Source organism: Pseudochaenichthys georgianus, chromosome 24, assembly GCF_902827115.2.
Source record: "Pseudochaenichthys georgianus chromosome 24, fPseGeo1.2, whole genome shotgun sequence".
Classification (NCBI taxonomy): Eukaryota; Metazoa; Chordata; class Actinopteri; order Perciformes; family Channichthyidae; genus Pseudochaenichthys; species Pseudochaenichthys georgianus.
In genome coordinates this window covers 9126274-9150743 of record NC_047526.1, presented here as the reverse complement: position 1 = coordinate 9150743, position 24470 = coordinate 9126274, and the positions used below count along the sequence as shown (strand labels likewise).

Below are 24470 nucleotides of genomic sequence, written 5' to 3'. Positions count from 1 at the left end.
ACTAATTTATAGTTCATAGTTCTTTTTTCAATACGTTGCTGCGAGCTATTATTTGTCTCCTGTACGATGTTAATGGGCCATTTCAATGTTTACAATATCCTCAGAGGGCCGTACAAGTTATTGACCTCTGCTTAAAAAAACTAAAATCACAGCCCATTCATTTCATTCTGTGCAAAGAAAAAGCAACCTCTTAATCCAGATATCTCACCATGACTCACGTATGCATGCACGTGCACGGTGTGGCGTGACCACCAAAACAGAAAGATAATTTATGGACACAAGATGTGTGCAAATGTATTTAGTTTCCTATCCATGTGAACATGGTTTAAGTGGGGGGGACCTAACCTCCTCTAGAGGGGTCCGGGGGGCATGCTCCCCTGGGAAGATTTGTTGCACTATGAGAGCAACATTAGGAGATCTATGGACACATCTCTCAACACCCAAACAGAACTGTAAGCAGATTTTCTTTTAATTTATGGATATTTGACAAATCACTACCCTTTCAAACTGTATTCTTCTTTATTAATAACTGTCATATAGTATTTTATACCTGTTTACTTTATTCTCTTATTTTTTTTAGAACTATAATGATCATATAAAGATGTGCCTTTACCTCACTGACTGTAGACAAAGCTTCTTATATTCGTTAGCATAGCTAGCTAACCAGATGCTAATTATAACAACACAGTTATTGACTGTCTGATCAGTATGACAGATGAGCAGATCGCCACTGGGCTTTCAACTAAAGACACAGACACGCAGAAACTGCGGCATGTGTATGGACTTATCGGTACTGCAATTTCTGAAGTGCTGAAGTGCTGGAGTGGCGTGGCGTGGCGTGGGGAACCTCCGGCCCACCCCTGCCGTAGAGTCTCACTCTGAGCGAGTGCTGCTGCAGCTGCTCTCGGCTTCGTCCATACTAATTAATTCATTCATTCATTCATTCAATGCTCGCCGGTTCCGCGGTTCCACATTGTTTGTTGTGAGGAGTCTGATATATTTAGTATATTTATATTTTAGTGCGACAGCCAGGGGTGACAGGCGCGTACGCGTCACAGCAGGCAGCTTGCTGTTGCCAGATTGGGTGGTTTTCCGCATTATTTTGAAGCCTGTTTACGGTGTGTTTTAACTGGGTTTTCGGCTGAAAGGCATATGAAATCTGGCACACTTTTGAACGCCGTTATAATACAGTGCTGAGAATGAACGCACTTTTGAACGCCGTTATACAGTGCTGAGAATGAACGCGTTCTCAATTACGTTCATCTAGCGGAAATACAGTACGTTCAGTTCACGTTCGCCCAAAATATGAACGCGTTCATGAACGATCGTTCATTGAACGCGTTCAGGTACATCACTGCCCACCCCCCACAATGAATATCGACCAATCACGTTCTTGCTGGACAAGCGTTGCAGTCGGGAAGAAAAGCAACGTGGAGCAGCACCTCACCGCACACTTCTTAAGGAGTTTGACAGTGATTTTCCTTCTGGCAAAATCGACACAACACATCAGCCCCATTGAACACAGCCTAGTCATGCCAGCCTATACAACACATGAGGGGCAGAGTTTTACTGTGTGTGTGTGTTGCAACTTGCATATTATATTTATTGCACTTGATGCACACATAAGCATGGTGTAATTTCCACTAGGGACAGGGGGGACAAATCCCGCTTGTGTCCCCCCACTTTACAAATATGTTTTAGTTTTTTTAACGCAAGCCGTCATTGCAACAGAGGAGCACACAGCGTCTGTGACTAAGAGAGCGAGACAGAGAGCGAGAGAGAACACCTTTATCTATTTAATATAGATATAGTTGTGTTACAAAATTAAGTAAGAAATCCTTCCAATGTGTACTATAAAACAGTAAAAAAAAACTAGAGAATGCAATTCCTGAAGAAATTGCTAGTGGGAATGCTTTATGCTGAAAAGCTGACGCTAAACTGCTATGCTGAAATGATAAATGAACACTGGGGGTTTGAATGTGTGATGAGAGAAGAAAAGAAAGTAAAAAGGCTTGGAAAAGCAGCAGAATATTTGAGCTGCAAACTTTTGAACTAAGTTGATGGTGAATTATCTGTCGCCATGGCAACGGTGTTTGATGACATCCCATAATACGCTTAGATGCGTTGATGGCTGCATCGTTACCAAACCTGTGAAGTTTTGGACTGTTTGGAGCATTTTCTCTGAAGTTATGAGAACCTTGTTTCATGGTGAGCATTGTGTTTCCATGGCAACGGCATTTGAAGAAATCTCATAATTGACGTAGAGCTGCTGAGGGCTGAACCATTAACCATTATCTGAAGTTTGGTGCTGTTTTGACCCTTTTCATAGACGTTACGACAACATCGTGTTTTATGGCGAGGGATGCGTTTCCATGGAAACGGCATATGGCTAGATGTCAGATTTGACGTAGAGCTGTTGAGGCATGGAGAGTTGATATACAGGTGAAGATTGTGGGACGACCGGACCGTGTCCATTGGAGCTACAGCGACATCATGTTTTATGGCGAGGGATGCGTTTCCATGGCAACAGCCTATGGTGAGATCTCAGATTTGGGTTAGAGCTGTTGAGGCATGGGCTGGTGATATGCAAGGAAAGATTGGGGAACGATCGGACCGTGTCCATTGGAGCTATAGCGACACCTTGTTCTATGGTGAGGGATGCGTTTCCATGGAAACGGCATATGATGACACCCCATAATTGACGTAGAGCTTTGTTAACCATTATCTGAAGTCTGCTGCTCTGAGCATGTCAGTTGGAGTTATGACATCATCGTGTTCCATGACACAGGTGAGCTAACGACGTGTCCAGAGATCAAAGGTTTCCATGGTGATGTGCAGTAATCAGTGAGAGGAGAGCATTTTCATGGTTCTGAATGAGAGATAAACCTCTTACATGTGAACGTTTTGTTGAAGAACCGTAACAGATATCGGTGACATTTCAAAGCATAAAGCATGTCAAGGAACTTGAGCGTTTGAAGTGTACTTTTGGGTCAATAATGTGGCCTTTTTGGCAGATTAACTAAAGTTGTGCGGCTGCTGTGGTGGGGAAAGATGAGGCTGAATTTACAATGGGGTTTAATGGAGACATGTTGAAAGTTGTTGTCACTTCATGCCATCGAGGCATTTTGTTTAATTATTTTGCTTAATTTTTTTTAAATGTTCAAGCTACGAGATGTTTTCCTACGTTTCTCATGAAAAATGATGTCTCAGGAATGTAGGGTTTGGGAATTATGGCAGGTTTAAAAGAAAATATGAAGGCAAAATTAAATCTGTCTTCCACTCTAGCTGTGACATCACGCACTCTAAAATCTGAAAAAGGCCTCTTTACCAAGGTCTGAACAATGTTTAATATCTCTAAAAGTATGAATTAGATTTAAAAGTTGTGTTACACGAATAATGTCAGAAAGATGTGTAACATTTTAAAGTTGGAATGAGGTTTCTGAGTGAAAGTATGAAGGAACAGTTAGCAGTTGAAGTTGCATGAAGATTGTTCAAGTCTGAAGAGTTTCTCCATTGACTTCCATGTTAAACATTTGATGGTTTATGGCATGTATCTCAGGAATTATGAAAGTTATGAATAAGAAAAGTAATAGCCATCGATTCTCGACCGAGCTGAACGTTTTTGATGTTTGAACGGAGTCTCTGCAATGTGGAATGTGGGAGAAGAAGAGGCGCAAAATAACCTGGGGGAATAAAGAATTTTGTGCGTAGCATTACAGATAGTTGGAATGCTGTATCAGCAATGCATCAATTTGGTTACAATGGCCAGACAGGCAAACAATTACATTAAATAATTGGAAATCGAAGATCGGGCTCGATATATGGTTAAATATAGCAGTAAGCGATCGATGTCCATTGTTGAGAAGGGTGAAAAATGGAACAATGTAATTTTTATATCACTCATAAAATACACACGAAAGCTTTACAAAGTGTGTAACATATAAAGATGTCATAGTCAAATACATGTATGCAATAGCAATATAACAGGATGTATAACATTAAAATCATTATATGGGTACTTTTAAAGGCCTATGTAGCAAAGTATGCAGGGGAGATGAACATTCTATTTAAGCACTTCCTCTTTCGAGGAAATTAACATTCTATCTACGCACTACTTTTTTTGAGTGAACTTTCTACGCACTTCCTCTTTCAGAGTGAACTTTCTACGCACTTCCTCTTTCGAGGAAATGAACATTCTATCTACACACTCCTTTTTTGGAGTGAACATTTAACCACAAAGCAACGAAGAAAAACGCCTCTGACGTACGAGCTTGCACGCACAAGATGTGACAAACCACGTGACAAATGAGGATATAAGAAGACTGAAGAACATTGGAAAGCAGTTCCTCTTGGAACGGAGTTCTTCTTGCAAAAGACTGAACTAACTAGGCTCTTCTTGAAAAAGACTGAGCAACCCGGCGTTACGCCAATTAGGTTCGATATATAAATATATCCAAGCAAAACGTAGGTTTGATGTAAAGATACATCCGAGCAAAAAACTAGGTTCGATGTAAAGATACATCCGAGCAAAACGTATCGATTATTTTGTGTGGTGTGATATAACTTGTAAAGCGTATAAATAAAACTGCCTGATCACACTTGTGAAAGGAAACTACGATCCTCATAGGCCTCTGATTATTACTGAACAAGTAACAAATCAGCGTAAATGTAACCCGTCCCCACATAGTTTGAGTCCTGAGTCCAGTTTGATTCCAGTGTCCTGTCTCCTTGGTTGAGGGTCAATCCCTGACTGAACAACTGCAGAGATAACAGCTGGTAAGTAGGCCTTACCAGCTGTTAGGCAACTCTGTTGCAGAAAAAAGTAAGTCATATTATTAAACATCCATGTTGTAGTCCGCTGTATAGAAAACTGTAGTTTCCACCAGAGTTTCCCCCCAGCAGCAGACGCACATTTATGACGTCCGCTGGCGCATCATAAACACGTCAGATAGTGAAAGTGCAGTCGGATTCTCTAAAGTACCGCAGTCTCTTTTCCAAAGTCCTTTTGAATTCTCCTATCCACTATCCCTTAACCCTGTGACGTTTCACTCAGAGGTCAAGGAATAGACGATAGGAGCTGATTTTTGGATTATCCTTGCTCAGGGGCACTAATGGCCATCACTGGCAACCGTTGACTCCAACGAGCCTTGGACTTCTGTGCCCTCTTTTCCACAGACATTATCACTGCTGATCAGCGCTGGAGCTGATAAACTGTGACCACTGCTGAGTCATTTTTTCCCAGGGATTCAAATTGTTACCTTCCATTCAAAGACAGAAGCCAGATGTTTGAGGGTTTTTGTCCAGTGGGATACAGGATCTAGACCCCCTCACTAACCTACCAATAGAGTGGTGCAGTGACGACACTAATGATAGCTGACCCGGAAGCAGGGACGTGCACAGGTACGGGCTAATGTTGCCCGGGCAAAGGCCCGTTTGGCCATTTTGGCTGACCTGCCCCTCTAGAGAGAGCGAGAGTTTGTTTTTCTTTTTTCTGTTGTGGCCGAATCAACATGATAAGCCCACAATTAGTATTTCCCGGGTAAAGGCCCGTTTGGCCATTTTGGCTGACCTGCCCCTCTGGAGAGAGCGAGAGTTTGTTTTTCTTTTTTCTGTTGTGGCCGAATCAACATGATAAGCCCACAATTAGTATTGTAGTGTCTCGCTGCAGGAAGCACACTTTGTCAGTGCTGTCATCTGCCGGTGCGTTAAGACCATAGACTGTATATATAAATGGACGTAGTGTCCGTGACGTCACCCATAGGATTCTGCAGAGTTGCCGTGAAGCCTTTAGTAGGCGGAGTCGGCCACTAACGGCTCGACTGTGACGTCAGTCTAATCCCGCCTACTCCAAATAAGGGCAAAGAAGCGGAGCCGAGGCGGGACCTGCTGCCTCCGAACTGGAAGTAAACAGAGCTAGCTCAGGCTAAGAAGCTAAGCTAACATGAAATACATGCATACCAAGTTACTGCTAACAGTGTCGTTCCCCTATATAAACGTTACATTCATAATCAAATGAGACAATCTGCAAGAGAATTAGCTATATTTTGTTATTCTTAATGCTTGTCATTCACACGTTGAGAAAAGACGGAATCCACCGCCCGGACCTAATGGAGCCGCAGTGGGCTAGCTCCGGGACGCCGGCTGGAGCTAGCCCCCTGCGGCTCCGTTAGCTCCGGCGGCCACCACTGGGATAATTGGGTCCCCTATTAACATTTGCTCCCGTTTAGCATTATGGGCGTCATAGCCATAGACTATAAAAGTCTTACCCAAGGCTGAATCATAAACTAAAATGTATATGTATGCATAAAGGGTTACGTCCTTAGCTGGCTAATAAGTAACAAGCTAAGCTACCAAGCACACAAACACCTGCGAACGGGTTAACATGTATAATATTATCATCTTAGACTTCTTGGAAGTTCTGTTAATACATTCAAGGGCACAGCACGACATTTTAATTGTCTGGTATTTGTAACAATATTCCCTAAAAGGCACAATCACCACGAACACGGCTAAAGCTAAAGGGTCAAGCACAGTACTATGACTAACTAACGTTGTAGCCTCTATGGTTGTAGCCTAGCAGAGTGGACAAGTTGCTGTTAGCTGACAGTGAGGCATGTACGTGTCCATCAACGTGACCACGCCCTAATTTATGCAAAAACTTTAAGACCTAATATAAATAAAAGGGTCGTGTTAGAATTCACTCACAGATTCATAATCATGAAGGTGGAATCTAACTATATCGATAATTATATTTATTGCATCCATGGGTAGAAACATGTTTTTTTCTGCTGTAAAGTTGGGCATTTTAACATGGGGGTCTATGGAAATTGCTCCTTTCTGCAGCCAGTCCCTAGCGGCCCATGTATGAACTGCAGTGTGTGGCACTTCCGTATTGACTTTCCGGCTGTTCCCCAGAGTTTGCCGCTTGGTTAAGACCACCTCAGTGTCGGTTTTTGGAAACTTGATTTTGAGTTCTCTCATGGCTGTTAGGGTATAAGGGACAACCCTGGGGACTTAACTTCCTCTTGATACCGTCGGTTATTTACAAAAAAACACCTAAATATAGCCTACTTGTTGTTATTGTGCTTCTGTCTTTCTGTGTCTTTTCATCTGTAAACTCCCTCAATGCGCCGCCCGCTCTCTTTTCTTGATCGCCCTCTCACGGGTGAACAGTTCGTTGTCCCGCTTCATTGTAGGATTTCTGCCATGTCTCTACCACTTCAGTTTGACCATCTCTGTTACTAAGTTATGGAATACTAAATAACTAAGTAATTAGATACCTTACCGTTACTGCGCTCATAAAGAATGATAAGAATAAGAATAATGCGTATTGAACTGGTTTAATTAATTAGTGAGTTTATTTAAGGTAATTAGTTAGAGGCCCTATTTTATCAGTATGTTTGCACAGAAATGGTCAAACTACATTAGAACAGAATTGTCCCCATTTTATCTTTAATAATTACTAACATTAGATATTTTAATGAGATATGGACCGCAAAACATTATTAAAATCAAGTCACCGAATGCTAGTACTCGCCTTAGCTTATTTTGTTATGAGATGTGAATCACTGTTCAATTTAGTTGATGTAATAATCGTTTGGTTTATTTTACATTAAAAACAAGTTACAATTTTCAAAAGGTCTTGTGTTTTTTTCGGGGGCAGGCCCTTTTTCCAGTTTAGAGCAATAGCCCCACCAAATGTCTGTGCACGTCCCTGCCCGGAAGTTAGCATCTAATGGAATCCCTTGTCCAAAAGCAATATTATTTTTCCATTGGATTTTGGAATATTGCAGAAAATAAGATCTGTGGTAAACACAGGTTTATGATACTAGCACACTTTGATGTCTCAACACCACTTTATAACTGTTAAATGTAATTGCCAGATGTAAAAAGCGAATGTAATGCTATAAACAAACTACATGACGGTCGCGTGACTTCACTTCAACCCCGCTAAGCTAAAGGCGGCTAATGTTTGGCTATTGTTAGCTATATGTTTCAGTCAATTTGTTAGCAACCACTGTTTTTAAGACACGTTACAACTATGTTCATCAGTGGGGTGTTTAATGACATATTTTATGTTGTCTAAGCTTGTTTCTAATCAAAAACTCTTTCCAAAAAACTATGCTAAAATGCTAACTCATTTCCAGGTTTAGGACTCATTCCTGCAGTGATCTATTGCATTACATCCTCAAGCATTTTTGCTGTATGATGCCTCCAGCAGCCTCATTAGAGAGCACAGAAATCAACAACCAGTTTTAAACAGCCATCCCTCAGCATCACTAACACAGTCTCTAGGGAGTGATTAATATAGGTCATGTCCCAATAAAGGAAACATCATACTGAGCAGGATAACATGTAAAGTACATTTTGCAATATTACAGTGGCTGCATGTTTCTTATGTAAAGGATGGATTCTGTGTTTTTTTGTGCGTCATGCTAACATGATACGGCATAAATCCCTTGTAATCTTCTAACACAGTAAGTGGCCGCTTGCAACTCCACCCAAAAGTGTGTTCAGTAATCATGCAGCATTAAGTATAACACAGAGTGATAGATGAGAAAGCACTTTAAGTAAAACTGTTTGAAAATATTTTTGCAATTTCAAAAAAACGTTTAAAGAATGTACAAACTGTAGATCATACTAACAGATGTTGTGCATAGTTCACTGAAGTAAAGATTCTGCACATTATTATTTACAGTGCATCTGGAAAGTATCCATACCCCTTCACTGTTTGTATGTTACAGCCTTATTTCGATTTGGATTAAATTAATTTGTTTTCTCAACATTCTACACACAATACCCCATAATGACAAAGTGAAAACAGTTAAGGGGTATGAATACTTTCCGGATGCACTGTATGTGGTTGATATCTGTGCAGATACAGCATTATGGGGAGCTACTGCCTCCTAGAGGAGGATGGAGATAATATGGCTATTTTACAAGCAACACCTGAAAGTTGATTCTGTGACATTTGCATGAATCATTCATTACCTTAAACAAGATGTATCTGTTGTTCCATGATTTTGTAGTTTTGTTGTGGCTCCAAAAAAGGAAGCTCTGATTACATTAATTTTCATATAGCAATCTTTTTCGTTGCATATCTTGCATTTGTATAAGCTTTAACGCTAGCGCTTTGAAATGTAAAACTGGAGAAGAGACGTTAAAGAACAAATATTTATTTTGTTTTTTTTATTGAAGTCGTCTTTTTACTTAACTACACTTTTGTTCTCACCTCTAAGGGTAATTTCTTGTGTTTAACAACAATTTTGCATACAACTTTTGCATAATTCCATGTACAATTTTATTTTTAAGTACTATATGACTGGTGTTTTCCTCAGCCATTTTAGGTCAACCTGTCCTATTGTTATACAACGTTTACATGTGCAAATAAACTGAAAATCTAAAATGTGTCTGTATTATTGTTGCTCTCTGTTACGCCCAGCTCTAGGGGGACCTAGGCGCAGCCTCTATGGGCTCAGCATAACATTTGCACTTTTCGCACTCCCAAGAACATGGACACCGAGACAAAGAATGCCGTTTGGTAATTGTTTTATATATTTTTTTAAGGTTTTTACAAAGAGGCGCAACAACCCACAAAACAAACAAATCTTTGAACACATAAATGTCGCCTAACAAATAAGAAAAATAAACGTACAGGCTTCTTACCTACTCTGGCGTATAAACAGGAGAAAACGAGAATCAACCAAAAGAAAAGGGTTTCACACTTTCACATAAATTAAAGTGTGTCCAACAACGACAGGTTAAAGTAGGCTAGTTTATATTTCTGAGGTGTCAAAACAAGCAAGAGGACCGGTGTACGGTATAAGTACATCCAGGGCCGTCCCTCCCTACAGGACGATCATGCAGACTGCATGGGGCCTCACCTTGCGGGTGGGGCCTCATCTTGAGGAGGGTGCCTCAACTGAGCCGAAAATGCAGCGCGCTTATGCGGCGCAATTAGTGTGGCGCGGCACGGTTTCGCCGCTGCGAGGCTCCACTAGCACCCCCCGTCGACCCTCGCAAAACAGAGGGCCTCATCATATAACTTTGCGTGGGGCTTCATGTTGGCCAGGGACGGCCCTGAGTACACCCACATCACAACAGGACAGATATAAACGCAACAGTGTTGGGAGTAGGAGAAGTCGAGTTAGAGAGAGGGCAGAAGGACTGCACGGCTGCAGCTTAAATGCTCCTGTCTCCTCGGGTGGACCGGGTTGCAGTCGAAGCAGGTTGAAGTCAGCTAACGGGCACCACCTGCTTGCTCACTCACTCACACACTCACAGACACAGGAGGAGGAAAAAATATCTACACACAAATGACATAACGACTCAGGGTCGTAACAGTTACATTTCTTTAAGGTCTGACCACATATAATACGTTAACTTTTACATAACAATTATCTTTCTTGTGACATTCGGACAAAAACAATACTGCTGCAACAGTTATGGCAACACTTCAAGCAATCGCCACTAGGTGTCACTTTTAGACCATTTTACATAGTTGGACAATCTGTCTAGCTATTTAGACACATTGGGTGAAAAACTACTATAACCCCCGAAGGAAAAGTTTAAATTATTGTTCTTTTCAGCCCGGCAGCAGGCGGATCAGGAGACACTTTCCAAAGCACTCACTGTGTCATACTCACCAGACCTTCAGTAAAGTATATGCATTTATGTTCTTTTATGTCCTAAATTGACCTGTTGGATAGATTGGAAAGTTAAATGTCTGCTTTATCACAAGGGCTTCTGTCATTCTACTTTTTAATCACTGTCTTTATGAGAAGTATGTATTGGTTGTACAGTAATGTTTCCTCCCTTGGGAACTACAGTATAGTAAATCATACTTTCAGTGTTCCCTTCCACTGACCTAGCTATTTCCAGCATTAGATTAAATGTGTCATGTTTACATAACTCGCATGATACAACACATCAGTGGATAACTATAAAGTGTGGCCTTGTAAAAACGCAGGACTGTACTGTAATAAAATCATACTGAAAGTGCACTGCCTGTGAGTGGGTGTGCATAAAGTCACTGTAAAGGAAACGTAACTCCATGACAACAGGCTGCTGTGGTAGTGGAAGACGTGGGCGTACTCTGACCCCCACCGTCTAACCTCCATGGCCCTTATGGTCCTGTGGAGGTGTGTTTACCCTGAACAGCACACTGCAGACAACAATGAGCTCCAAACCATTCCCACAGTCACACATTTGAGGCATCTGCAGGCATCGTGGCAACTTGGTATGGCACAGAAATAGCATCAGGGAGCTATATGAGGCCTTGCACTGAAACGATTGCATATTTTCATTGTAGAGCCTTGACATTTGTGTGTGTGTGTATTCCTGTTGCTTCACTTTCCATTCCTCAGGGCTTAGTAAGCCCCCCCCCCCCCCAATCTTCAGGTGCATGATTGTTGTCTTTGACTTCATGCATACATTTTTAAACCAGGGTTACAAGCAGGACGTTTATTTTGTTGTACTTTGGTTTGCCATTGGAACTTTGACCCGGTTGTGAAGGTTATGAGGTCAAAGCAAAAGTATTGTGTTATATAAAATACTCAGCTCAAGTTCCCACGTTATAAAATCTGCACTTCATAATTCCAAATAGTTTGTTTTTGGCTGCAACTATAATTCAAATTGTCAACTCGTCTTTTGTTTCTGTAAAATGTAATGTTTTGAATATAGCCTATATTTCCTTAGAGAAGCAAGTCGACTTCTTTAAAATGCTTGTGTTGTGCAACCAACAGACCAAAACTCAATGATATTATGTTTTACTGTCATAGACGATAAATTAATAAGAATCAAAAAATATTTTAGAAACTTAACCCAGAAAAAGCTACTGAAAACCCTACAATTAATCATTATTTTGCTCATTCATTGTCTGTCGACTTACTAATGTTCTCATACACTGATATACTACTATACTATACATTTCCCCACGATGTATACAATGAAATGATCTACACTTGGAACACTAAAAGTGGTAAAATAGTAGTGTTACTAGTAGCAGGAATCAATCAACCATAAAGAAAGTAGCATACACTTTGCATATTCTTAAACAGCCCAAAAGGTTGTCAAAAATATAATAGTTTTATAGACTTAAAGAATCACAATGAATCAAAAACAGGTTTATTGCCAAGAAAGTTTACAAATACAAGGAATCTGCTTTAGTGGTGCATACATAGAAGATTGAATTAATAGAAAGGATAGATTGGAAATGAAAGCTATAGAATATAACAATAGATAAAGCCTCATAAACGTTTTGTGTTTTCATCAAAAATATGTTTCACTTTAAAGCAGTGCATATAGGTTATCATTTGCTGCATTACTGTTGCACCAATACAAAAACAACAACAGCAGATGTAATTGGCCCATTTGGCACTGTCCTTGATATTGACCAATTACCAAAGAGAATGGGCGGAGCATGAACATCGATTTTTTTTTCTTGGTTTTCCTGGTGGCAGAGGGAGGGGTATGCACTGAGAGTGTTGTTGTCTGTCACTGCTGGGGACACACGGAGCTGCCAAGGTCGGTGAAAGTACGGCTGAGACCAACATTACATCCTAAAAAGTACTCCCCAATAAACATACAGGTGAGTTTTTGTGTTAAACTAACTTTTACTCGTGTTTAGTGGGCGCTGAGTTGCATTTCCTTTGCCTGGTGTTGTGCCAAAGTGTCAAATTTGCCCCGTCAAATCAGTGACTGTCAAACGAGTTCACATGGGAAGAGATGCCGGGGAGGAAGCGCTAACGTGCTAGCTAACATTAGCCGCTTTTTAGCGCTGAAAGTAGTTATTTGCTGCCGTTTAACAAGAAACGTATTCATCACCGCTTTGGCTCTATTTAGTATCGCTGACCAGTTCATTGAGGGAATACGTTTCTGCAGGGTTTGCTTGTCAGCAGTGCCAGCTAACAGTCGCATTGGCTAGCCAGCAAACTTAGCTTGCAAGTAGCAGCCGAATACAAGCCACATTTAATTTGAGTCTTCAGAACCCATTGTCAGTATGACTACTATGTACCAATATCTTAGTTGTTGCTTCATTCCGACACGTAAATGCTTTGATACATATGTGACTGAGAGAATTGAAATGCTTTTGGAGCATGGTTTGCTTCAAGTTATAACACTTTGATAACTCTTACCATCCACATCACTGCGGTAAACTACTGTGAAGAGTACAGCACGATGTGACATTAATGTACTGCTGTGTATATATGGGTCCTTACAGAATTGGACGACATTTATACATCAAAACTTCTTAACTTCTAGTTTTCTGTTATGTATTTGAGGAAAACATGTAAGAAACCATCACAAAAATATGTTTGGCCAGCAACCTTAACATGCTTATGCTCCCTGGTGCCAATAACAATAAAGGCAATTCATTTATTTAGGAAAATACAGTAAAACATGTGACACATGTAGATTATACAAAATTATGTATAGACATTGCATTTTAAGAGAGAAATATCATTTTAGGGGGTGCTCGAGAGCTATTTGATATTTTAAACAATATTTTGAAGCCACTTTTTCTGCAACTGTATTTCAATTGTTTAAGTATATTTATCATGAGTGCATGTGTGTTATGTGTGACTTTCTCTACTTGTGTAACCGGTAGAAAAGTTGTATTATCCTAGTTTCTTTAAATATGTGTTGTTCTCATTCAGTTGTAAATCCTCGACCGCAGCAGCTGTTTCTTTCTTTTCTCTTCCCTGCTCTTCTCTTGACATGATCCGACAATAAACAAGTATTATTTGCACCATTTAATGTTACTGCAGTACATACTGCATTTCAACCAATAACAGCAATACATAATTGTTCATTCAGTTGAGTATTATGAGTCATTGCAGTGTTGAGGTGTAGGTGGTAGTACGCAGTAAGATACAGTGTGTGTTAGTGTGCTGTATAACATAGTTGATGTTGATTCTTGTTTGAGAAATTATTCATGATGACTACGGATTTTCCAAAAATGAGGTCCCCATTGGTTTGCTCTCTGAAACACAAACACACAGCATTGTGGAAACATGTATATGTTTCAATGTAGAAAGTGTACGGACCCAAAAAGACATTTGATAACCCAGCTAGAAATCCCCTTAATGTAGTGCTTCTGAGAGGAATGCTCTTTATAGTGGTTTGCAATGCACTGAAATGGCGCTCTTTTGTTGAACATACAGCAACAGCTGCACTCCTCTCTCTCTCTCTCTCTCTCTCTCTCTCTCTCTCTCTCTCTCTCTCTCTCTCTCTCTCTCTCTCTCTCTCTCTCTCTCTCTCTCTCTCTCTCTCTCTGTGTGTGTGCATGTTCTTTGTATGACATAGTTTAGCTGTGCGCCTCAGTATATGTCATTACTGTACATGGCAAGATGTGATGTGGCACTTTCCACCACGTATTAACCAGATCTTCTTGATTATCTTTAGTGTGCAGCTAATGTAAACTGGGCAATCAGTTATCGATGTGTGTTGTGTAGCTCTTGTGAACCATGTTAAAGTTTCATATGGTGTGCTGAAGAGATGTGGTGCAGCAAATGAGACGCAGAAAGAAGTGTGTGTGTGTGTGTGTGTGTGTGTGTGTGTGTGTGTGTGTGTGTGTGTGTGTGTGTGTGTGTGTGTGTGTGTGTGTGTGTGTGTGTGTGTGTGTGTGTGTGTGTGTGTGTGTGTGTGTGTGTGTGTGTGTGTGTGTGTGTGTGTGTGTGTGTGTGTGTGTGTGTGTGTGTGTGTGTGTGTGTGTGTGTGTGTGTGTGTGTGTGTGTGTGTGTGTGTGTGTGTGTGTGTGTGTGTGTGTGTGTGTGAGAAACACTGATTGAGCATTACTCTGTCAGAGCAGTAGCTGTTAGATTGCAGTTTAAAGTCTCGTAGTTTTGTTCTCTCACGGTTCAGTGGCAGAAAAACAGGATATGGCAACTCACACCCTCTCAAACACTGCCCTTTTTCACATTGTGGTTTTTAACCTGCTGTTGCATTACAGGTTGCCTGAGGCAGTCACAGGGCCTTTTGTGTTGCATCGCAGTGTTTCTTTTGTACTTGTTTAGCACGGCTCGGCTGCCACAAAAAGCTCTGCCACAACCTCTGAAGAAAATGTGATACGAAGAGACTGCATATAACCTTAGACACGTTTGCTGATGTTTAGCATTCTTTTTTTCTACACGAGGCAGCAAACTTTATATGTCTACAACAACTGCCCCAAAACTGGGCTGAATTGATGTGAAACCTCAAGCATCTACATCGCAACACATCACCTTTTGGGTTGACTATGTATTGTTATGATCAAAGAAACACTATCCATTTGAAACATGGTTTGCAAGCTACCCTTCTGATGTGTGAAATATGATGACTGCAGCCATTAAAGTCCTATTGCAAAGAGACGCCCAGCTACTTAAATGTGCTGCGTTACAGCCTCACCAGGCTGGAGAAAGGTAATGTGATATTTGCAGTTAAGCTGCTCCAAATGACTGCAGCAGCAGGTTTCTGTTTGTTAGTCTAACTATGAATCACAAGTTGCTTTGTGACAATAAATGATAAATCTCAAAGGACTTCCTTCCAGCATTGTGCTCTGTGCCAAGTCCGATATCTGTGACGAGGATTTAGCTGAACAAGCAGTGTGAATCCTTAAATCACTTGAGATGCCAACTGGGGTTAGCCTGCAGCGCTGCAAGTCTGTCTCTGGTGCATCCGATGATCACACATGTTCGGAGGCGTGTGGTGCAGTGGGTTGTGTGTTGGGATCAGGGGGTCACAGGTTCAACGTTTGTCCAAGAAAACAGAAATATCTCACTAAAAGATGTGACGCCTTAATCATCTTGAGTTTGTTTAATTAGTTGGTTAATGGCAATGCGGTGCACATCCTTGAACACTCATTACAGTTCTTTGAATCAGTGTTTCATTCAGACTGGCTCTAAGTCCTTCAGCTCCTGGCTATCAGCACTCGGCTCTCCTCCTGTTGTCAATGACTAATCATCCAGTTGACTGTGGAGCAGCAGCCACCGCTGACTCAGCCAACGCTGCCATCTGGGCTGGAACAGACTTCTCACTGGCTCCAGAGCCTCGGATGCCCCGCTCGTGTGTCCCTGTGGATGGGACAGTAATACGAGAGAAATTAACTGTGTACACTAACGTAGATGGAACAGACAGTTACACATATTAAAATAAACAAGTATATCCTCCTTTTTAAGTTTTCAAAAGATATTGCTTTATGACAACATTTGAATCCACAAACATGGCAAGTGCGCTCGGCCTCTCTCCCTCAGCTCGCGGCTTCGTATGGCTGCCGAACTCGACTAGCGTTAATTAGCGTCGCCTTTTACTTTTGAAAGTTGCATTTTTGCTTAATCTATTATAAGTGGTGTGAACATGTGGATATTATCCTGCTGAACAAATTGTGTTAGTATCTTCAACATGCAATAGATCTTGTCTTGCAATGTTCTAATATCCAACGGAAAAAATCCCATTGCAATATTAACTTCCGGGTCAGCTTACAAAAGCATGTCCCAATGCTGGTTTGCCCCATTAGTGACACATTACACACACTAGCTTCATTCCTATGCTGTGTTGTTTTTATTCTACTGCTCAACATTTGGTTTCAACAGAAAATAGAGATTAGTGGACAGCAAAGGTAAAATAATATGGCATTCCTTCTTTATTGGAGTGCTCACACGCAATAGCTTTGCTTGCATGAACCAACAAAACCCCTCGCTACAGAGAATCTAATCTTTACAGCATCCCTTCTCTGCTTGTGTCTATTTCTTTTCCATGTGCATATAACATGTTGGTTTGAAGGCAGCTTCAGAAAGGATTTAATGATGGCTGAAAGGCCTATAACTCAGGGCTATCATTTCAGCTGCAATCATCCACCCACTTACACAAGGAGCCTTTTCAGTCCCACCATTTGGCAAAGCAGGATTAATACATCTCATCTGTTAGGGCAGCTTATCCCCTAAAAGCGTTTTAACTCTTAACCCACAAGAGTTCAATGTTCACACAGGGATTTAAATAACATCCTCATGTCAGACGTCTACAATATGTGTATGATTTTCATTCTTGGCTCTCCTCGATCGCCTTCTGTTTTTATGACTTTCAGGAAATTACTTATTTGCGTGTGTGTAGTCAACCGTGGCTGTGTCGCAGTGAAATGCAAATGACTGACTTCTCCAAGTTCCTGTTTTACGTCAACCTAACGTGTGCCTGTCTCTTTATCTGTCTGGCTGTGAGAACAAGTGTGTGTGGAACTGAGCTGCTTTATGACCCCACACACTTCCCGCTCACGTTTCACTTTTTATGCTCACATCCTGTCAGTGGGACAACAGCTCTCTGTCAGTCTGTTACTGTGCAGTTTGCTCTCGCTGGCTACTATTGTGCAGAGGCCGTGCTGTTAATCGTCAGTGCTGGTACGTTTATTACCCCCCCCCCCCCAAGTGATCCAGTATTGCTGCTCGTGGTTTGTTTTAATGTTCCTGTGTTCCTCTTTTTTTAATATTACTTTCATTTGTCCTTATTTGGCCTTGTAGGGTTTCATGCTGCCTCACGATAGATAAGTAACCTGTTGTTATCGAAACTTGAGTGGTGGTCGTTTAAAGTGCGCAGCATCTGTCGTATCGATTTTGTACAAACTACTTTCAACGACCGGCTTCTTTGCTTTGGCAGTTTATTTATGCACCAATGCCCAAAGCATCTTGCTATTCTAGGCCAATGGAAAATTGGAACCCTTTCGGAAATATGTTATGGTACAAAGCTTGGCTGAAAGTTATGAAACTCTGATTGAATTAGTCTCATTCTTTGACGTATTTGTCATGCTACTGACTGATCACACGTATGCAGCACAGGAACTATAATTCAGCAATGATGATCGCATGTCAGGGTTCACTTCTGCTCTGTGAATCACACTTATGGTTATGGTTTGGTTTTTATGAAGTGGAATTACCTGCATGACACTTCTCTTTTTCTGGGTTGATGCTTCAGCCAGATCTGTGAGTTTGAAAGCATATTATTCAGTTGGAATGTTAAATGGATTTTGATACAACATGCAACCAAAGAGTGATGCAGTGGTGGCTTTTTGTAGACGGACCTGGGAGTTAGCATCGCAAGGGCTTCTTCAACTCAAAGCAATGGGATTTTTCCATTGGGTTTTGTAATATTGTAGAAAACAAGCTATTTATACGTTTTGTTAAGCAGGATAACCTCGACATATTAACAACACTTTCCTAATTGTTGAAGTATAAATTCAATGCAAGAAGTACAAATGTAACATTAGGCTGACGACAAACTACATCACGGTCGCCAGACGTCACGTTATCGCTGCTAAGCTAAAGGTGGCTAATGTTCTGTGTGATAACGTTTAGTAGTCTCACTATGACGCTTATAAACTCCAGACATTCACCAGTAGGGTTTTGACTGACCACTATTGTATGTTGTAGAAGAGAACGTAAACAATCTCTTAAGCTTGTGTTTACCACAGGTCTTACTTCAGGCATCTCACCAAAAGCCTAATTTAAAAAAAAAAAAAAAAAAAATGTTGTTTTCAAGACGAGCGAACCGGAAGTTCTAAAAATGCTAACTCATTTCAGGGCTTTGGGACTCAGTCCTGCACCACCCTATATGCATCACAGGGCACACCGCTCGTTCAATGTATAGCACATCATAGTTAACCTCGGTAGAGGTCAGAGAGCTGACTGTGTGCTGCACCGCCACCTGTTCTCCTGCATCTCCACAGCTGGCAGAAGGATCTCTGCTTCTTGAGTGGCTTTTTGCAATTCAGCACAACTTCCACTGTTCTCAGCAGGTGCGGGAATCCAGAGATGTACAGCTGTTTATTGTTCACGACAAGCTAACAGTGTGTGAGAGCAGGACTATTAGGAAGTTTAAGAGGACAGCCGTCACGCTTCAGTGAGACGGCTGTATCGGCACACTGAACAAAATGACAGCAGTTCGGCCAGGAAAGGGCATTGACTGTCAAAAAGTGTGTGTGTGTGTTTCTCAAGACTAGAACACACAATTCTGCATGATCAATTCAGTGTGCAGTATCTGTGAACATGTATAAATATGCAGTTATAGCAAAATAAACTAACCATTATGATTTGAATAAGAACACCAGCAAGTCACGTCTCAATTCCGCAAAGATTAACATAGCACTGTTATCACCTTCAGTAGTCCAAGTTCCTATTTTCTGACATTGTGTTCTGCTAGTGCTCTGTACACACTCCTTTCTTTGCAACTGAGTGTGTGTTGAGCTAGACTTGCACTTATGCAGACTCAGAGCAAAGGTAGCAAAGTGAAAGGAGAGTAAGGAAAAGATGTGGCCTAGATATGGTGCATGACTAATTGAGCCAGTATTCTTGATCTAGGCCCGTGTCAAGATAAACAGATTCGTCTGATGACTGAAGCCAAAGGTCAGGAGTCGTCTGCTGGACCAATCGGAAGTGATTAGCACGGATCCTTCACTGTAGAGCAGGGGTATCAAACTCAATGTCATCGCGGGCCACATTCTCATAAAGGTTGCACTCAAAGGGCTGGTTGTAACTATATATATATATATATATATATATATATATATATATATATATATATAAAAAATAATGTATTATATTACATGATTGCCTCTGAATTGGATTATTATCGGATAGGGTAATAACTTAGTAATTTACTACGTCTGAAAGCAGAAGTCCAGGGCAAATAATTGCAAGTCTCTTCAGTGTGCATGTCACACAACGAGATGCATTGTGGGACATGTAGTTTATGGGAAACCTGCTTCTGTAAAGTGGCATGTAACCGTATAATAAACGTCTTGCGGGGCCACAGAAAAAGTCGTGGGCCGGATTTGGCCCCCGGTCCTTGAGTTTGAGACCCCTGCTGTAGAGCCAATGTTCAAGGAAAGCCATAAATAGATTTGTTTTCAAAGGGGAACACCCGTGTGCCCCACTCCCTGTGTGGGTATGACAAATCCAGATACCATTTCTTTGAGCTCTGAACAATCTTAGCCTCTTGTATGTGCTATCTCAGTGTTGAAGGATTAACAAAGTGGTTCACTTTAAGGCTGGACAAAATCAAAAATGTCAACATGAAGCTGCTGTAATTTAGGGTTCATTCTTTAGGTATTTTATAGTGCGGCAAAGTTTCTTAGCATCTCATCGAAATCACAATATGTATAAGTGCAATATTCAAATGGCAGGAAACACAATATTTGTGAAATGTTATCTAAGGCTATATAATAATGTGTTAAAATTAGGGCTGTCAAGTTAACGCGTTAATAACGCCACTAATTATTTTAACGAGATTAACGCATGTGTATTTTTTGTCCTCGGCCGCCCCGTAATTTCAGAGCGCATCGAGTTTAAAATACCATCTTCAAGCTGATGCTGACAGCCCTGCTCCTGCTGCCCGCTTGCAGCAGACCACACTTCCACGCTCACCGGCAGGCACCGACTGGCCATTGGGAGGACCGGGAGGGTGTGTGTATGTGTGGCGCGAGTGAGCAAGAGAGAGACCCTACGTGTATTGTTGTTGTTAGCATCTGGTGCTAGCTAGCTGCGCTAACGGATATAAGGAGCTGTTTCAATGAAAACAGAGGAGCGACATTTCGCCGATAACTGCGCCGAGCACTTGACTTGATGCAGGAAGCAGACAGTGGGACATTGTACGAACAGTCAGCACACTCAGCAGTGCGCGCAACATGATTGCAGCGTCCAGGCAGCTCCCGTTCGAGCATATGCCTTGAGTTGCACATAGCTCTAACGATCCAACACACACACACACACACACACACACACACACACACACACACACACACACACACACACACACACACACACACACACACACACACACACACACCACACACACACACACACACACACACACACACACACACACACACACACACACACACACACACACACACACACACACACACACACACAGTATTGTATGAGAGAGGTTCCAGGTTGTTGTGTTTAATATTCATGAGAATATTTGTCATTGTTCAAATGATAATAAACATTAGCATAAAGCATATTTGTCCACTCATATGTTGATAAGAGTATTAAAAACTTGAAAAATATTCCTCTAAGGTACATTTAGAACAGATAAAATATGTGCGATTAATCGCAATTAACTATGGACAATCATGCGATTAAATGTTTTAATCGACTGACAGCCCTAGTTAAAATACCACTTTAAGTACTGTGGAGCTGCAGACATATTCTGTGCTACAAAAAGTATATAGACATAACAAAACATATTTGATGCTACAGATCCTCTTATAAAACACACATAATAATTTAATATAGTCATTATTGTTTTCCAATTCTGCAGCCCTAGTTTTGTAAGATAAATAGATCATTCAAAAATGACAAATCAGTATTAATGATAATGTTTTGCTGCTTTCAGTGTCCTGTAAATACTAAATACAAATTGCTTGATGATTACAAATAAAATGCAGCATAATAATTAGGATTGTCCTGCCATCAGGGTCAAGGCATCTTCTGTGCCTCCACCCAGCAGAGAAGGAGCCTGCAGTGGTGGAGGTTGCTTGATGCTTTCACACACACTAGCTTCACACAAGTCTCAGTCACACACAGACATGGTTCCCTTTGTATCTGCAGTGCTGCTGACATACAGGGCTTGGCAGAACAGAAGTGGCATTGAGCAGAGACGTAGGAGGAATTTCTACGCCTGGAGACCCACTCTACGCAGCAATGGCTGCTGGTAGCCAGCTCTGCCTTCTCCTCCTCTGCGAATACCAAACGCCCTCCTTAACTTTCCTACTTTGCCTTGATTTCTTTTCCTTCTTGTATTGTTCTCTTCATGTTTCTTGGCAGTCCCCTTTTCCCCACTTTCTTAGCATTGACAGAAGAGTTGTTTACTACGTTCACTGAGCTCTGCAAACAGAGAAAATGACCACTGTGACTTTTTTGTCATAATGAGATTCCCTTTTTTCTCTACACCCGAGGCCAGATGTGGTGAAGGGATAGTAGTGAGTCTGTGATGGGCAAGTGTAAATTGAGACAGCAGGCCCAGCTGACTGCACAGAGCTGAGCACTGGACTCTGTAAGTGTGTGTGAGCGATGGCTGTGTGATATACTTGCTTTCTGAGCGAGAGCAACAAGAGTACTTAAAAATGAGCTGAGCCTGATGTACGAGTCCTAACTGCTCAAGTGTTTGGAGCAAGGTTAGCAGACCAAAGCAGAGGAATCCTCTGCTGCCAGTACTGTAGGAGGCAGGATAAAAAGTGTCAATGATACAGCAGGGAGAAGCAAGGCTGCCATTGTGGTGGTGCTGGGCAGGTTTCCCCTACTCCACCCAGCCCACCCTCCTCTCCTCTGCCTTCCAGCAGCACCCCGCACACCCCCACCCCCAGCCTGTGTCCATATTAGGGCAAAACTCAGCCAACCTCCCCTGGAGCTGAGCTCAGCCCAACACGCCCTGCTGTCACATTTGCTCCAGCGAAGGAAGCCTGAGGGAGACGCAGCTCCCCTAACCCAATTTTGAAGGGCTGTTTTCCTGGCCAGTCAAAACAGAAAGGAGTTTAAATATGGATGCACAAGGCCAAGGCCGATCTTGATTTGTTTTTCAAATGTGGCCGGTGCATTTTAAATGTTTTCTAGTTAATGGGCTTAACTTGAGCAGAGATTGGCCATATGCCACTTGCTGATCAGCTCTCCATCGTGCCATGTACAGTGGGGCAAAAAAGTATTTAGTCAGCCACCAATTGTGCAAGTTCTCCCACTTAAAAAGCTGAGAGAGGCCTCTAATTTTCATCCTAGGTATACCTCAACTATGAGACAAAATGAGAAAAAAAATCCAGAAAATCACTGTCTGATTTTTAAAGAATTTACTTGCAAATGATGGTGGAAAATAAGTATTTGGTCAATAACAAAAGTTCATCTCAATACTTTGTTATATACCCTTTGTTGGCAATGACAGAGGTCAAACGTTTTCTGTAAGTCTTCACAAGGTTTGCACACACTGTTGCTGATATTTTGGCCCATTCCTCCATGCAGATCTCCTCGAGAGCAGTGATGTTTTGGGGCTGTCGCTGGGCAACACAGACTTTCAACTCCCTCCAAAGATTTTCTATGGGGTTGAGATCTGGAGACTGGCTAGGCCACTCCAGGACCTTGAAATGCTTCTTACGAAGCCACTCCTTTGTTGCCCGGGCGGTGTGTTTGGGATCATTGTCATGCTGAAAGACCCAGCCACGTTTCATCTTCAATGCCCTTGCTGATGGAAGGAGGTTGTCACTCAAAATCTCACGATACATGGCCCCATTCATTCTTTCCTTTACACGGATCAGTAGTCCTGGTCTCTTTGCAGAAAAACAGCCCCAAAGCATGATGTTTCCACCCCCATGTTTCACAGTAGGTATGGTGTTCTTTGGATGCAACTCAGCACTCTTTCTCCTCCAAACACGTCTAGTTGAGTTTTTACCAAAAAGTTCTATTTTGGTTTCATCTGACCATATGACATTCTCCCAATCCTCTTCTGGATCATCTAAATGCTCTCTAGCAAACTTCAGACGGGCCTGGACCAGGGTTTCCGTTAGCCGGTAATTACCGGTTTTTAGCTGGTAAAATTTATAAAAAACCGGTAAATTCAAAACCTGACGGTCAAATTGTCTGGTAATAATTAGGGAGGCTCCGATCGATCGGCCGCCGGTCATTATCGGCCGATATTCACTCTTAATAGTTTGATCGGTGCTCTCTATAAAGGCCGATCAGGAGAGCTGGATCTGATCGATATGGACATAAACGCAGTGAAGTGTAACCGGACGCGAGAGAGAGATCAGATCGGCTGCTGAGTCTGACCGAGATACGCAGCTCTACATTATCACCTGAAGCCCCGCCCTCTGTTTAGCGGGCTGCAGGAGCTGCATGAGAAACTGACGTGCTGTCAGGAGAGAGAGAGGGGGAGGGAGAGGATCCGTTTCTCCCGTGTTATTATTCAAAGTTGATGTAAACTTCTGAATAATGTACGTTATCTACTACAAGTAGTTTGTTTGAATGTAATAATTATGTTGTTTGTTGTTTGTGGAATAATTTATTGAAAAATGAATCTGAATTTTTCGATCTGTTACGATTATAAACTGAAGCAATATAAAAATGAGCCCCGTGAACTGAGTTTTAAACTGAAGCATATCTGCTCATAGTCCGGTAAATTACCTGCTAACGGAAACTCTGCTACACAACTATTATTATTGAAATATGACCGGTAAGTTTCAAATTAGTCCGGTAAAATAAATTCTGCCCGGACATTTGACCGGCGAGAAAAAATCCTAGCGGAAACCCTGGCCTGGACATGTACTGGCTTAAGCAGGGGGACACGTCTGGCACTGCAGGATTTGAGTCCCTGGCGGCGTAGTGCGTTACTGATGGTAGCCTTTGTGACTTTGGTCCCAGCTCTCTGCAGGTCATTGACTCGGTCCCCCCGTGTGGTTCTGGGATTTTTGCTCACCGTTCTTGTGATCATTTTGACCCCACGGGGTGAGATCTTGCGTG

At 41.7% G+C, this 24470-nt stretch overlaps 1 protein-coding gene across 4 annotated transcripts in view; it reads left to right on the top strand.

Moving 5' to 3' along the window:
- Positions 1–12455: 12455 nt before the first annotated feature.
- The window catches only part of fam49a (family with sequence similarity 49 member A), a 43583-nt gene continuing 31568 nt past the window's right edge, over positions 12456–24470 (top strand). For 2 of the 4 annotated variants that reach the window (XM_034075748.2, XM_034075750.2), the window contains exon 1: positions 12456–12589. The gene's annotated coding sequence lies outside the window, so the exon portion shown is untranslated. Of the gene's footprint in view, positions 12590–17275; positions 17370–24470 lie in introns of those variants that run through there. The other 2 variants (XM_034075749.2, XM_034075751.2) reach the window with 2 other exon arrangements.